The sequence below is a fragment of the Pinus tabuliformis genome, chromosome 5_2, assembly GCF_031772625.1.
Source record: "Pinus tabuliformis cultivar Carrire ecotype Pingquan chromosome 5_2, CPIR1, whole genome shotgun sequence".
NCBI classification, from domain to species: domain Eukaryota; kingdom Viridiplantae; phylum Streptophyta; class Pinopsida; order Pinales; family Pinaceae; genus Pinus; species Pinus tabuliformis.
Window position 1 is genome coordinate 648,166,053 of NC_142306.1, and position 17,646 is coordinate 648,183,698.

Genomic DNA, 17,646 nt, shown 5'->3' on the forward strand with positions numbered 1-17,646 from the left:
ATTATTATGTTTAAAAGAATAAAAAACTGAAGGAATTGTTGGAAATAACACTGAGAGGGGGGGGTGAATCAGTATTTAAAAATAAATAACTTTCTCATTTGCATAATAAGATTTATATATGCCACTTCAGTGAAGGGAACTCGTGTGTGCACACAACTATTCTTAAGGCAACTAGCATATATCCGATGAACTTATGATTCAGTTAATTCATCATATGTTGATCTTTAACCGGTGCATCAATACTTTATTAAACATTAAACAGTAACCATGTGCAGTAATAATAGAATAAACCATCACACATAAGCAACACACATGAACACCAAGATTTAAGGTGGAAATGCAATGTGGGTGAAAGCCACCTGCTTCTGTCGTCTCTGTCTTCTTTTAATAATAAGAAAATATGTTTACAATCTTGTACCAGTGCAGACTCATACCAGTATGCAGGCACCCATCTGTAGAAGGCTACAACCTTCTCTCATTCTCCAGCTTCTTCTAGAAGGGAGCTACAACCCCCTAGTTCTTGTACTAGATGATATATTTACTGGTACGTAGGATTTGCCCTACAAAAGGCTACAACATTCACTCATTCTCCAGCTGCTACTGGAAGGAAGCTCCAACCCCCTAGTTCTTTCACTAGCTGATATATTTACTAGTACATAGGCTCCGACCTACAAAAGGATAAAACCTTCACTCGTTCTCCAACTGCTACTGGAAGGGAGCTCCAACCCCCTAGTTCTTGTACTAGCTGCTATATTTACTAGTACATAGGCTCCGACCTACAGAAGGCTACAACCTTCACTCGTTCTCTATTTGCTACTGGAAGGGAGCTCTAACCCCCTGATCAAATCACCAGCCATTACTGGCAGGAAGTTTTGACTTCCTCACTTAAGGCTCCAACCCTCAGTATCCTCCAGGGACCACGTTTCATAAATTTTCACATTGGATACTACGGGTACACAATACTACAATATGAAGGCTACGTTTCATCAAATTTTCACACTGGACCCATTAGTAACATTGAATCTCAAAATAAATCACCACTGCAATATAACCATCAAATACATCTGCATCAACCAATCACTGAAACCCAATCAATCTCTGATATAAATGAAACCCAATCATAAATCTCTGGTATAATCATAACTGAATCAATCAATCACTAAACCTCTGGCACAACTGAATCAACCATTCATTCAAACTTAATAGAATTCGGCCAATCAACTGGAATGGACAGATCATTGTAACCAGTACATAGATCTGGACCCAGAACAATACATCAACAACTAGAACTAACTATAACCTCAAAAGGCATGTGTTAGAATGTATACGCTCCTTTAATGAAGCAAACCCGTGTGTATACGCTACTTCCTTTTGCCCAACGTGCGTATACCTTTGAAGATACTGCAAACATAAAATTTTGAATCAAGTCTGTACCAACCAGCAATATACTGAATGTCTACTCTCAACTTACAGAGCTTTACATAGGTAGCAACAGAGATCACTTCTTCTCACTTATACAATCAATCTATCAAATATCAAACTCCTTATTCATTTAGTTTTACATTTAAATCTAAGAAGACTTCGTTGACAGACAACAGTGAAATAGTAGCATTGATCTGATAGATCAGTCATCCTTGAACATCAAGCTTTTCTTTTGCATATGCTACTTGGAAGAGCTGAACCGTGTATACGCACCTTCACCAAAGTGAAACAACGTACAGATCTAATAATACTTACTTCATAACTTCACTGCACCTCCAGACTTCAGACAAACTTAGATCACAATATTTAAAGAATAAAACAGGTGTACATAATTAGATCTAGCCCAATATCAGATCATTCAATTATAATTCATTTTAGGTCTCATGATCCTAATCCAATATTGAATTCAAGGTGCACAAAGTATTTCAGATCAAATTACAAGCATAGCCCCTGCAACATAAAATATACTTCAGATACAACTATTCCTTAGAAATGCATACACTTGCACATAACCCTTCATAAGATATTCATTACTTGTGCACTTATCCCTTTGATATTCTCCTCCTTATATAGTTTTAGGCTTTTCTCAATACCTTGGACCAAAAACACTTAGGACCAATGTTATGAAACCAGCTCACAAAAAGATAGAAAAGATAGTTGAATGCCTTAGAATTCAGCCTCTTCGAGGGGGAAACCTCCTTTACATTACACAAATGAACAATTCTTGGATGATACAAATGACAAGACCTCCTTTCTATATATAGAAGTCTAAGGGGTCATAATATAATTAGAGCCGACATAACAATAATAATGTAAGGGCACAATAATAACAATAGTTGGCTTCTATGGGGCACAATAATAAAAATATGGGGACTACATGGGCACAACAATATAATAAGGGGGTTGTACTAATAACAATAAGGGGTTACACTAGTAGTATAGGGGCCTAACATGCCCCTCTCCTTCAAAAAGTGTTGTCCTCAATGCTTGAGTAGTTCTTGATGCTTCTGTATAGAATTATTGTCCTCCCATGTGGAATCTTCAGCGGGTAAGTTCTTCCACTTGATGAGGTACTCTTAAATTGATCGATTTCGTAGCTGTTGGGTTCTTGTTTCTATGACTACTCCAGGTTCCAATATGATTTTTCCTTCCTCTTCAATTTCTGGCAATATTGTTTGAATTGGTAGTTTTTGCAACTTTTGAATAAGTGGCCATACTTCTTCATCCTTCTTCCATTCATCCCTTGCTTCGTTTATCCAATTTGGTTGGATAATAGAAATAGCACAAAACAATGCTTCCATATCCTCATCATTTCTTGAGAGTGCATCTGCAACAAAATTTTGCTTCCCTTTTCTATAGATGATGTTAAAGTCATAACCCAACATATTTGTGACCCATTTTTTTGTTCTTCTAAAGATAATAGTTGTTCTAAAAAGTATTTAATACTATCATGATCCATTTTTACCTTGAAGTGTCTTCCCATTTAGTAAGGTCTCCATTTCTTAAGTGCATATAGTATTGCCAAAATTTCCTTCTCATAAATAGCTTGCTTGAGATGTAGCAGTAAAAATACCCAATCACCTACATCAAAACATTTTTCACTATGATGTCGATCTACCTGTTCTTTCATTCAATTTTGCACCAAAGTGGTATTATCCTTTAAAAGTTGGAGAACTAGTTGTTGATGATCGATGTGATCTTTCACTGCTTGAACCTTTTTCTTCTTGATTTGTCCTTCTATATTTAGAGTTTTAGGAGTGGTAATTTCTTCCAATCCTTTACAAGATATGGTTAGATTCATTTCTTGATGCTCGATGTGATCTTTCACTTCTTGAACATTTTTCTTTTTGATATGCCCTTCTATCTTGATAGTTTGAGGAGTGGTAATTTCGACCAATGAATTATAAGATATGGTTGGATTCATTTCTTCTTTCTCGATGTGATCTTTCACTTCTTGCACCTTTTTCTTCTTGATATGTCCTTCTATCTTGAGAGTTTGAGGAGTGGTAATTCTTGCCAATGCTTTACAAGATATGGTCTGATTCATTTCTTCTTTCTCTGGGGTTGGGTCCTAGCGTATATCCTCTTCTTTTGATGTTTCTTGATCCTTTTCTTCCTCCTCTTCATACTCTATGTAAAATAATTCATTCTCAGCACACTTATGACCTTTAGTGCATTTTCTATCACAATTGTAACAAAGCCCTTTTCCTCTTTTTTCTTCCAATTGTTGTGGTGTAACCCTTGTAGGTTGTGGAAGGCTAGGAGAAACAACACATCCATCTTTATAGTTGTGAGGGGTAGACTTCCTTGTTGCCATAATTTTACTTTCCATTATGTAATAAAGCCATTTTAATCTTTCCAATTGTTGTGGTGTTTCTCTAAAGAAGGTGTTGCTCTTTTTATCCTCATAATGTGCTATCATTTCCTCCGTGAAAATTGACCACGTAACAAGTTGTTTACGAGAACAAAGCCTTTTATACCATAAAAATTGATCTGGTTCTAAATATGAAGATGCAATGCATACCTTTTGTAACAGTGGTACACCATGTAGATCAAAATATTGCTCCATCTGAAGTATCCAATTTACCAGATCCTTGCCATCAAACTTCCTCATCTTGCTTTTTCTTGATTTTAGGAGCTTGATATTGAAACGACTGTAACTCTATACTTTCGGATCTTTAAGTTATGAAATTGTGACCTGCAGTAGCCCTCTATGTCCTATTTCCAATGCCACCAGTCTTATCCAAATTGGATTCTCCAAGGAAGAGTTATGCCAAATCTCCCACAGTGACTTGATTATAGACTAGTTTAGTAGAGCGAACTTGTATGACATGCCACGTGTCACTGTTTTGACCTTTGGCTCTGAAAAATATATACAAGAAATTATAGTCCATCCTATTTTTGTACCGTCTTACGAAATTTCAATCTAATGCTCAGAGAGAAAGTTATGATGATTTTCTCAATGTCACCTGTTTGGAATGTAATTCAGTAGTTTGCAAAAAGGCTAACTTCCTCAGAAAATATCTCCGCAAATATAGTGCGGAAATCTCTGAAATTCGGATTCGAGGTTCAACGCGATTTTGTCTCAAATGGGTTTTTTGTTTTGCTTCTGAAATGTCACAAAAAAGAAATTTATAGTGAAAATGTCACAATGACCTATTTGGAGCAGCGAAACCCTAGAATCCAAAGCTCTGATACCAAATGTTATGAAACTAGCTCACAAAAAGATAGAAAAGATAGTTGAATGCCTTATAATTCAGCCTCTTCGAGGGGAAAACCTCCTTTACATTAAACAAATGAAAAATTCTTGGATGATACAAATGACAAGACCTCCTTTTTATATATAGGAGTCTAAGGGGTCATAATATAATCAGAGCCGACATAACAACAATAATGTAAGGGCACAATAATAACAATAGTGGGCTTCTATGGGGCACAATAATAAAAATATGGGGACTACATGGGTACAAAAATATAATAAGGGGGTTGTACTAATAACTATTGAAAATGCAACAAGATGATGGAGCTTAGTGGAAAGGAGTCGCCTTCACTAAGTGGGCCCGCAGGCTATTTTTGGCGCAAAGGATATTTTTAGACTGTCTATTTTTAGACATATGGATCATGGTCTATGAGTTGCAGGATGCTATTTGTGGATGATTGGTCATGTTGGTAAAAATAGATGGACTTCTATTTTTAGACATATGGGCGGAGTCTTTTTTTAGACTACCAGTCTAAAAATAGAACAGTCGAATATTATTAGCTCATAATAATATTTGGACTATAAACATTATCTTATCCTCTTGGAGCACTTCAGTTCGAGCTACGGATGTGGCACATGCAGCTGTCAGAAGGAAATACACTTTTCTTATGGGTCAGTTGAGCTATTGCATGGTGGACTTCAGTTAGAACTCAAGTGGTTGAGTTTTGGTGGAGTTGATTGAGGAGTTGATGGAGTTGTGTTCAGTTTGACTTGGTTGAACTAGTTGTATTTTAGTCTAACTAAAGAATACACTAGTGATGAGTTGTGTGAATTAATTATTAAGTAATTCACTAATTATTAACTCATAAAGCAACTAAAGAATACATTAGTTAACTCAATGCATGGACAGTTCAGTGGAGACAGGTGTTAGAGGTTGAGATTGCTATCAGTTGTGCATGAGATCTTGCACAATCAATGGGATTGAGTAATGCAAATGAGGATTGCGTGGTTCAGCCAAGGAAATACAAGTTTGGTTCAGCCATTCATCACTATTCTCATGCAGGATTGCGCAGTGGAGGCAGGCAAGCAGCAGAGGAGATTTGAACCTGTGATTGATTCAGATCTGAGCTAGTTTGTGTGTAACAGGTGGAGATAGTACTAAGTACTTGCGAGGAGTATTGTACTATGTATTGTTACATGTTATCAATCATTATAATATACATATAGTGTGGGGTTTTCAGATGTATTCTTTCCCTGGGTTACATACTATGTTAATGTGCGCATGCGATTGATGTTTCATTGTTTTTAATGCTGCTAAATTGATGATCAACGTAGAGGAGGTTATGTATTGTGCATGTATTCCACAATAGTGTATAATCGGGATAATCTCTGTCAATAAGTGTTTATTATTCAAAATTTCTACATGGTATCAGAGCTAGCTAATTTGTAGAAAACATTTCTACATGGTATCAGAGCGGAAGTTGATCATTAGATCTATTATTCAAAAAGTGATTACATTTTATTTCTTCAGGCAAAGTCTGTAATCGGGCCAGGTAGCCTCTGGATTCATCCTTATTTTGGAAGGTGAGATATCTGGTGAATGCACATACAGTCAATCTCTGTACGAGAAATACTTTGTTCTCACGAATTTTAGATCAGAAGTGGTTGAGTTTTGAGCTGGTGGAATTTGAATTTGCAGCAGTGTTTTCTTGGTGTCAAAGTTGAAATGTCTTGCAACGGATTGCGATTGGAGTATGCTCTTGAAGGCAACTCGAATTATGTTGCATGGAAAGACAGGATGGAGGCGGTGTTAGATGACAATGGGCTGAAGGAGTTCATAGAGGCTGAGGTCCCAAAGCCTACTGATGCTTCTCACATTGAGGTTTGGCAAAAGAAGACAACAAAGTGCCGAAGGATTCTGTTGGAGGGCGTGAAGGATCACATTATGTCCAGCCTACATGGAAAGGTTTCTCCATACTTGATGTGGAAAGCATTGAAATATTTATTCCAAGCAAACGTGACCAGAGGAAGTTGGCGCTCAAGGATAAACTCAGAAACATTAAGTGTGAGAATGGAGACAGTATGCCCAAGTATCTCACAAAGTTCACCCAATGCCGGGATGAGCTGGGAAGTGTGGGGGTGACTGTCGATGATGAGGACTTGGTGAGCTTGGCTCTTCTTGGTCTTCCGAAGAGTTGGCATTCCTATCAGGACTCTGTCAATGGTCGGGAGAAATTGCCAAGATGGGAGAGACTTTGGTCAGATCTTGTGCAGGAGGAGATCAGGCGGAATACCAGGGAAGGATCTTCATCAAAGGCATCTGATGAAGAAAATTGCACTTTGGCTACCAAAGAAAATAAGGGGAAGGAGAAGGGTTCTCTTTCTGAATCTAGTTCTTCCAATGATGGGAAGAAGGTTGACAAATCGAAAGTGCGATGCTTTTGTTGTCATGAGGTGGGCTATTATGCTGCAAATTGTCCACGGAGGAAATTCAAGAAGGGATTCGGGGAAGGATCTGAAGGTGAGGCACTTGCTTCACAGTTTGAGTTGGATTTCACACTCTTCGCATGCATGGTTTCATCCATGGTGGGAAGTGGTTGGTTTCTTGACAGTGGAGCTTCTTTCCACATGACTGGTGACAAGAGTTTGTTCAGTACTTTGGAGGAGAAAGATCTCTAGATACTCATAGCGATGGGTAATGATGAGAAGTATAGTGTCTCAGGTGTAGGCACGATTATTTTTCAAAGGGAGCATGGAGTTTGCCTTGCCTTAACCGATGTCAAGCATGTACCAGGACTGAAGAGAAACTTGGTGTCAATCCCGATGCTGGAAGACAGAGGCTATGATGTAGTCTTCAGTAAGGGAAAGGTTTTCCTTAGACACATCATCACTAGATAGGTGAAGCAGATTGGTTCACGAGCCAAGAACCTGTATGCTCTTGAGGTTCAAGATGCATGAAAATCCTTGAGCAGAGAGGCAACTGATGGAGACTTGGTGGTTGAGAGGGAGCGTATATTACCTCTCAACATGCAGAGCCAGAAGAAGTCTTAGACGATTGTGGAGGAGCCATGATTGGTGCAACAACTTCAGGAGGTTGTGGAGCAGCCACAACAAGGGAAGCTAAGAGGAGATCGAGTAGAGACATCTACTCATGCGGAGACCTCCAGTAGGGGTAAACTTCAAGCCAGGTGGGCTGAGGGATCGCATGCAGCCATGCCTCCAGGTAGGAGGTGGGGCGATATAGAGTGATCATCCCAAGGATGAGGGGCAAGATCCTTGAGGTACCCAACCTCTTGGATGAGACCTTGCTACAGGAGCCCCGATGTGGAGTAGCAGGAACTGACTGATTGGGTAGAGACAAATGCGGATGGAGTGGCAGAGAGAGCAACAGTGCAGGGAATCCCAGGACAGCGCATAGTTAGCAGGCTGCAGCAATGTGAGAGGCACAAGTGTTTTGCACAGTGCTAGGTGGCATAGAGAGGTTTGCAATGGTGCGAGATGCATGGAGATGTTGCAGTAGCGTAGATGTCAGAGAGGGAGCACTTGTTAGCAGCAGGTAGAGCTTCAACATCAGAGTATGTTCCTAGCCCAACAGAGTGGTCAGTTGGGAGTGTTTTTGTTCCAAGTGTTGTTGGAGCAAGTGGACTGGGCAAATGTGTTGCATGCAGAACATTCTAGAGTTGTAGGATAGGGATTGCAGATAATCCATATCTTGTTGAGAGGGAGTGTTGAAAATGCAACAAGATGATGGAGCTTAGTGGAAAGGAGTCGCCTTCACTAAGTGGGCCCGCAGGCTATTTTTGGCGTAAAGTCTATTTTTAGACTATGTTTATTTTTAGACATATGGATCATGGTCTATGAGTTGCAGGATGCTATTTGTGGATGATTGGTCATGTTGGTAAAAATAGATGGACTTCTATTTTTAGACATATGGGCAGAGTCTATTTTTAGACTGCCAGTCTAAAAATAGAACAGTCGAATATTATTAGCTCATAATAATATTTGGAATATAAACATTATATTATCCTCTTGGAGCACTTCAGTTCAAGCTACAGATGTGGTACATGCATCTGTCAGAAGGAAATGTGCTTTTCTTATGGTTTAGTTGAGCTATTTCATGGTGAACTTCAGTTAGAACTCAAGTGGTTGAGTTTTGGTGGAGTTGATTGAGGAGTTGATGGAGTTGTGTTCAGTTTGACTTGGTTGAACTAGTTGTATTTTAGTCTAACTAAAGAATACACTAGTGATGAGTTGTGTGAATTAATTATTAATTAATTCACTAATTATTAACTCATAAAGCAACTAAATAATACATCAGTTAACTCAGTGCATGGACAGTTCAGTGGAGACAGGTGTTAGAGGTTGAGATTGCTATCAGTTTAACTATAGTTGTGCATGAGATCTTGCACAATCAATGGGATTGAGTAATGACAATGAGGATTACGTGGTTCAGCCAAGGAAATACGAGTTTGGTTCAGCCATTCATCACTATTCTCATGCAGGATTGTGCAGTGGAGGCAGGAAAGCAGCAGAGGAGATTTGAACCTGTGATTGATTCAGATCTGAGCTAGTTTGTGTGTAACAGGTGGAGATAGTACTGAGTACTTGCGAGGAGTATTGTACTATGTATTGTTACATGTTCTCAATCATTATAATATACAAATAGTGTGGGGTTTTCAGCTGTATGCTTTCCCCAGGTTACATAGTGTTAATGTGCGCATGTGATTGATGTTTCATTGTTTTTAATGCTTCTAAATTGATGATAAATGTAGAGGAGGTTATGTATTGTGCATGTATTCCGCAATAGTGTATAATCAGGATAATCTCTATGAATAAGTGTTTATTATTCAAAATTTCTACATGGTATCAGAGCTAGTTGATTTGTAGAAAAAATTTCTACAATAACAATAAGGGGTTACAGTAGTAGTATAGGGGCCTAAAAACCAATACCTTGGACCCAATACCTCAGACCAATACCTTGGACCAAATACCTCGGACCAATACCTTGGACCAAATGCCTCAGATCAATACCTTGGACCAAAACCTCGGACCAAAACCTCGATTTTCCATCCCATACGCGCTTTTCCTTATGTGAAAATGCATGCATACATATACGCTTCTTCTGTTCCATGAGCCCGCATGTATAAGCTAGTTGGACAAGGTGAACCAGCGTATACTTCTTAAACCATTCTCTTTCTTCAATTTCTTGATTCTGATTTGTAGTCCTTTGTTCATTCATCCCATTTTTTTTTGTACCATTACATTGTTCCCTCTGAACAGACTTGTTATAATGTGATTTTCCATATTAATTTTGAATTGATTCCATTGAACTACACTGCATTTTGTCACATTTGTAAACACAACTTCCATGCATTCTGTCACACCTGATATCTCTCTTGTAGATTCATCTAGTTACCATATACAAGCGAGTTGTTCTGCTACAAGTGAGTTGCCATCAAGTACAACACATGTATCATAATGGAAACCATGTTGGTGTTGATTACTGCAAGCTATAGAAATTGTTAGAGATAACAAGAAACACCAAAATACTCTCCCCCTTTGACATCAAGGGCAAAGGGTGGACCAAGATACTGTCCCCCTTTGATATCAAGGGTAAAAGGCTGACCAAAATGAAGAATTTCATATCCGAACAGTTGAATATGAACATTGATCATGCTCCCCCTAGGCACATGCTGAATTCTCTGATTAAACCCCTCCTTTGTACATGTTGAGATGCACTATACCATACATGCTCCCCCTTAGCACATGTAGAGTCTGTAGAAAATATTTTCCAAAAGAATAACATGACTCTATAACTCAACTATGTGAGTATGAAATTCCTATCACCAATGACTTATACATACATCATTCTCCCAACCAAGTGGGGATATACCAATTGTTTATACATGAATGAAATATAGCAATTATTACATCATCCTTCCCATGCATAGTGGGGGTACAAATTACATCATATGACCAAAAAGGACTCATTAAAAGATTATGATAGATAGAGACATATTATGGGCCTTTATATGACCTTTTCATCAAATGATATACATGACATTTATAACAAAGACCAAAGATCTAAACAAGACCATGATAGTCATCAACAACTATCATACACCATATATGATCTGCTCCATAAGCATCTGTCAGCAACATCTAGTCCAACAACCTGTATATGTCCATCATCAGTTCCCAATATATGACAATGTAAATATCATCAACCTGTGATAAAGTATGCCACATATAGATATCAACTCATCCTTTTGATCTCATCAAGATCAACTTTCTCCATTTCCTTAGTATAAAGAGCCTTATCATAACCTTCCATGAATCAACTAAGCATATGTCATATCTTCAAGCAGTAACACAAAATCATATCATATGTATGTGAAAACACCATAGTCATCATCTATGATCATAACATCATCATCAAGAACTACATGATCTTTCCACAAGAACCTTCAATATATCAACCATGTATCATCACTAGGGAACATCCCACATCTGATAAGCATCAACCATGATAATCAACATATGTGATTATCAAACCTATCATCATAAAGTAAGAAGTCATCATCATTATGTGACTAAGTAAGCCATGTCTCTAAATATCCATGTCTTCAAATAGTTATGTCTTCATGAGACCTGTAATAACACCATTCTCTTGGCCAACCAACAATATTTATCAATATGCAACTTAAGTAATCATCCATGTATCCAACATAATGTGTATCCATCAAAGAGATAGCAATATGTATCTAGCAAACCATGAGCTCATAGTCATTTGTCAAGCTTTCTTGATACCATCAACAACAACAATCCTTAACCATGTGAGAGCCAAGAACTATAGGAATCTTGCATCATAACTGCACCATATGAAATTTATGAATCTTTGAAGGCATGATGACATCAACATAAAAGAAATGAGTGACTCATCATCAAATAATGAAGTTGTGTACTCAATATTTGTACTTCTCCTTGTCTTGTAAGCAACATATCATATGTATTGTATGCATCATCAAAAAGGTTATCCACAATCATCCATAAATCTGATATGAATAACAACTAGGTGGCTCAAGTAATATAAGTATCATCTGAGATTTCGTCATATGCAACTCATGACTGCAGCATATCATGATGTATCATTTAAACACTTCAACAACATAAGTACTAAAGAATTCTAAACATAATGCCAACAATGCAATATTAGAAGCATAGCATATTCTCCTCCTAAACCTGTGCCAACTGTTCACTGTCAGATCTAATCATTGCATATATCAGTAAAGATCATCAAGACATCATCATCAACTAGTTATACATCAAGTCATCAACAAATTATGAGGGTCAAAATCACTTCTACATATCATCAACAAACTATAATCATCATCAATTAGAACAAAAAAGATAATTGATAATTGATGAACCATATCAGATCCCTTTTCCTGAGTTTTTTTCATTGCTTCTTCATCAAACCAACATATACGCAACTGTGCAGCTTCTAACTAGCATATATACATGACTTGTATTCATTATTACTGCGTATGAGAATTAGAGCACTGAAATTTCATACTTTCAGTTCTTCCTGAGTCTGTTCTGTCTATATATTGAGCTATGCCACATATTTCTGATTGTACTTCCTTCTTCTTCCATACCTTGGAGTGTGATGAAGTTTTCTCCTTTTGGTATGTTGGCCGAAATTTTCTCCTACATTCTTTTGCTATATGCCCAAACTTGTTACAAGCATAACATCTTATATGTTTCATATTCCCTCTATAGCAGTCAATGGCTTTGTGACCAAACATATTGCAAGAAAAACAATATCCCTTGAAGTACCTGGAAGCTGATGATGTTTTTGTGTGACGGTTATTAGCTTGAACCATTCTACTTCTGCATCTTGCTGCAACATGTCCAAAATTATGACATATAAAACATTCAACATTATTCATCAGAGGAAAGAACCGATTATCACTTCCATAGTTAGGAGTAAATGATTTTCTTTGAAGACTTTCTTTCCTTGGTTGTTGATGGGGTTGACCTCTTATCTCCTTGTTGAGCATTTCAGATTTTGCACTAGAGTTCTTTGCTTCAGTTTGTGAGCTAGATTCTCCTTTAACAGTTTCATGAAAACCAAGACCATATTTGATGGTAGGAGACCTTTGACTACTAAGAATATCATCCAAAATATTAGTACTATCTTGAAATCGTAAAAGTTTATCCTTTTCTTCTAATTTACCTTTTAGGATATTTACCTCAACCTGATATTGCTCTTCCTTTTCAAGATACTGCTTCTTCATGATTTCTTTAGCTTTTCTTCCTTCTTCCACTTGTTGCCTTAATTTGAGAACTTTGTTTTCTTGTTCTTCAAATGCTTGGAGTAGTTCTTCATTTTGCTTATTTGAATTTTTGAGATCTTCTTTTAGAGAAATGACCATAGCTTCAAGACCTTCACAATAATTGGTTCTTTCTATAAGTTCCTTGGTTGTTGTGTCCTTTTCATTCACTTCATTTCTCAATGATGTCACTTCATCCTGCAGTGTTTGACTTTGATCTTCCTTTTCTTTGTACTTCTTATTTATTTTGTTTCCTTCCTCCAACTGGGCTTTTAACTTGGTAACTTCTTCTTTGTAGGCACATTCCCTTTTATCAATTAGATCTTTTTGATCTCTAATTTTGTCTGTGAGCTTTTTAAATTCTACCTCTATTTGATTTCTTTCTCTTTCACCCATAAGAGAAAATTCAGTTGCTTCGCTGTCACTTTTGTTATCTTCAAATGAATAGAGAAATGTGTCACCATAGGACAATAAATTCATACCTGATAGTTATTATTCTCGTTCATCTTCATTATGAGGTGATTCTGAATCTAAAGAGTTGCTTCCACATAAAGGCCAATCGTCTCTCCCACTATCACAACTCCTTTGAGATGTCTTCTTCTTGTGAGGTGCTTTCTTCTTTAGCTTCTTTCCCATTGTTACTACGGATCTCCTTCAAGTGATCAAGCCTCTACCAAAGGACCTGCTCTGATACCAATTGTTGGAAATAATACTAAGGGGGGGGTGGGGGGGGGGGGGGGGGGGGTGAATCAGTATTTACAAGTCAATAACTTTTTCATTTCCATAATCAGATTTATATATGCTACTTCAGTGAAGGGAACTCATGTGTACACGCAATTGTTCTTAAGGCAACCAACATATATCCAGTGAACTTATGATTTAGTTAATTCATCATATGCTGATCTTTAATCAGTGCATCAGTACTCTATTAAACATTAAACAGTAACCATGTGCAGTAATAACAGAATAAACCATCGCACATAAGCAACACACATGAACACGAAGATTTAAGGTGGAAACCCAATGTGGGTGAAAACCACCTACTACTATCATCTCTGTATTCTTTTAATAATAAGAAAATCTATTTACAATATTGTATTGGTGCAGACTCATACCATGACGTAGGCACCCACCTGCAGAAGGCTGCAACCTTCTCTCATTCTCCAACTTCTTCTGGAAGGGAGCTACAACCCCCGAGTTCTTGTACTAGCTGATATATTTACTAGTACGTAGGCTCTAGCCTACAGAAGGCTACATCCTTCACTTGTTCTCCAGCTGCTACTGGAAGGGAGCTCCAACCCTCTAGTTCTTGTACTAGCCAATATATTTACTAGTATGCAGGATCTGACCTATAGAAGGCTACAACCTTCACTCATTCTCCAGCCGCTACTGGAAGGGAGCTCCAACCCCCTAGTTCTTGTACTAGCTGAGATATTTACTAGTACGTAGGGTCCGACCTACAAAAGGATACAACCTTCACTCATTCTCCAGCTGCTACTGGAAGGGAGCTCCAACCCCATGATCAAATCACCAACCACTACTACCAGGAAGCTTCGACTTCCTCACTGAAGGCTCCAACCCTTAGTATCCTCCAAGGACCACGTTTCATAAATTTTCACACTGGATACTCTTGGTACACAATACTACAGTATGAAGGATACATTTCATCAAATTTTCATATTGGACCCATTAGTAATATTGAAGCTCAAAATCAATCACCACTGCAATATAACCATCAAATACATCTACATAAACCAATCACTGAAACCCAATCAATCTCTGATATAATTGAAACCAAATCATCAATCTCTGGTATAGTCATAACTGAATCAATCAATCACTGGACCTCTGACACAACTGAATCAACCATTCATTCAAACTAAATCAAATTCAACTAATCAACTGGAACAAACAGATCATTGTAACCAGTACACAGATCTGAACCTAGAACACTGCATCAACAACCAGAACTAACTGTAACCTCAAAAGGCATGTGTCAGAATGTATACGCTCCATTAATGAAGCAAACCTGTGTGTATACACTACTTACTTTTTCCCAACGTGCGTATACCTTTGAAGATACTGCAAACATAAACTTTTGAATCAAGTCTGTACCAACCAGCAATATACTGAACATCTACTATCGACTTACAAAGCTTTACACAGGCAACAACAAAGATCGCTTCTTGTCACTTATACAATCAATCTATAAAATATCAAACTCCTTATTCATTCGGTTATACATTCTGATCTAAGAAGACTTCATTGATAGACAACAGTAAAACAACATCACTAATCTGACAGATCAGTCATCCTTGAAAATCAAGCTTTTATTTTGCATACACTACTTGGAAGAGCCGAACTAGCGTGTATATGCACCTTCACCAAAGAAAACCATCGTACAGATCTGCAAATACTTACTTCATAACTTCACTGCACCTCCAGACTTCAGACAAACCTAGATCACGATATTTAAATAATAAAACAGGTGTACATAATCAGATCTAGCCCAATATCAGATCATTAAATTATAAGTCATTTCAAGTCTCATCATCCTGATCCAATATTGAATTCAAGGTGCACAAAGTATTTCATTTCAAATTACAAATATAGCCCCTACAACATAAAATATACTTCAGATAGAAGTATTCCTTAGAAACCCATACACTTTCACATAACCCTTCATAAGATATTCATTACTTGTGCACTTATCCCTTTGATCTTCTCCTCCTTATATAGTTTTAGAACTTTCTCAATACCTTGGACCAAAAACACTTAGGACCAATACCTTGGACCAAATGCCTCAGACCAATACCTTGGACCAAATGCCTCAGACCAATACCTTGGACCAAAACCTTGAACCAAAACCTCGATTTTCCATCCCATATGCGGTTTTACTTATGTGAAAGTGCGTGCATACATATACACTTCTTCTGTTCCATGAGCCCGTGTGTATACGCTAGTTGGACAAGGTGAATCAACGTATACTTCTTAAACCATTCTCTTTCTTCAATTTCTTGATTATGATCTGTAATCCTTTATTCCTTCATCTTATTTTTTTTGTACCATTACTTTGTTCCCTTTGAATAGACTTGTTATAATGTGATTTTCCATATTACTTCTAAATTAATTCCTTTGAATTGCCCTGCATTTTGTCACATCTATAAACACAACTTCCATGCATTTTGTTACACCTGATATCTCTCCTATAGATTCATCTAGTTACGTAGATTCATCTAGTTACCATATACAAGTGATTTGTTCTACTACAAGTGGGTTGCCATCAAGTACAACACATGTATCATAATGCCAATAGGAATCATTGAACAGTTTCATATAGGATTTTGTGGAGGACATTATGCTTGAAGAGAAACAACATATAATATATTAAGGGGAGGATTTTATTGGCCAACATTGTTCTTACAAGTAGGAGCAAAGGTCAGAGGTTGTGTTCCTTGTCAAATGTTTGCTGGTAAGCAAAAATTAGTAGCTCTTCCACTGGTTCTATCAATAGTATTAGAACCTTTTCTCCAATGGGGATTAGATTTTGTTGGAGAGATTCATCCCACTTCAAGTAATCAGCATAGATGGATCCTCACTGCAACAAACTACTTCACTAAATGGGTGGAAGCAATTCCAGTGAGAAATGCTACTGATTTAGTAGTAATCAAATTTATTGAAGAGAACAACTTATCTAGATTTAGTTTCCCAACTCAAATTGTCACTGATAATGCAAAAACTTTTTCTAGTTTTAAAATGATTGAGTTTTGCCAGAAATATCAAATTCTGTTACATCATTCAACTCCATATTACCCACAAGGTAATGGCCTTGCAGAATCCTCAAATAAAAGTTTGGTAAAGGTAATAAAAAAGAATCTAACAAATCATGAAAAGAGTTGGGACTCTCATTTAATTTATGCAGTATGGGAAAACAGAATTACTCCAAAGAGATCTATTGGATAATCTTCTTTCCAGTTAGTTTATGGGAAAGATGCAAGAAGTGCATTAAAATGAACCTCTCGCTTTGTCCCGAGAAATGTGAATTTTTAATGAATGCAGGGACTATCCTTGGCCAGTTAGTATTGTTATCACTCCAAATTTTCTCTAGAAGTTATTAGAAGAAAGAAAATGATCGAGGTAACCACAAAATAACTTTTGGGCATAGGCTCAGAGAGGGCTCTTTCTATGTGATTTAGCTTTGTTTGCTGGGATTTCAAGCTAGTTATGAATGTTCATGGGGGTTTTTTGGTTTTTATTGAAGATTGGATGGTAGAATCCTTGAAACAGATGGGTAGAATGATGACTTCAGACCATTGGGCTATGGAGTCAACAAAAGGGCTGCAAAACTGGATCAACTCACTAAAGGGAATGTTCAAAGGGAAACCTAGCAGAGTAAAGTGTAGGTCTTTGGAATAGGAGGGTGAAATGGTTTAAATCGGGGTGAGAGAGAAATTAAGAATTCTAAGATCGATATTTAAATGAGGAACAAAGGGTAATTAGAAACAAAGGGCAATTAAGAACCCTTTGATATAGATTATAAGGAAACAACCTAAACTAAGGAGAAACTAAGAATTTCTTAACTTAGGTATCAGTAGAAAACATTCAAATACCTAACTATTAAAACAGAGT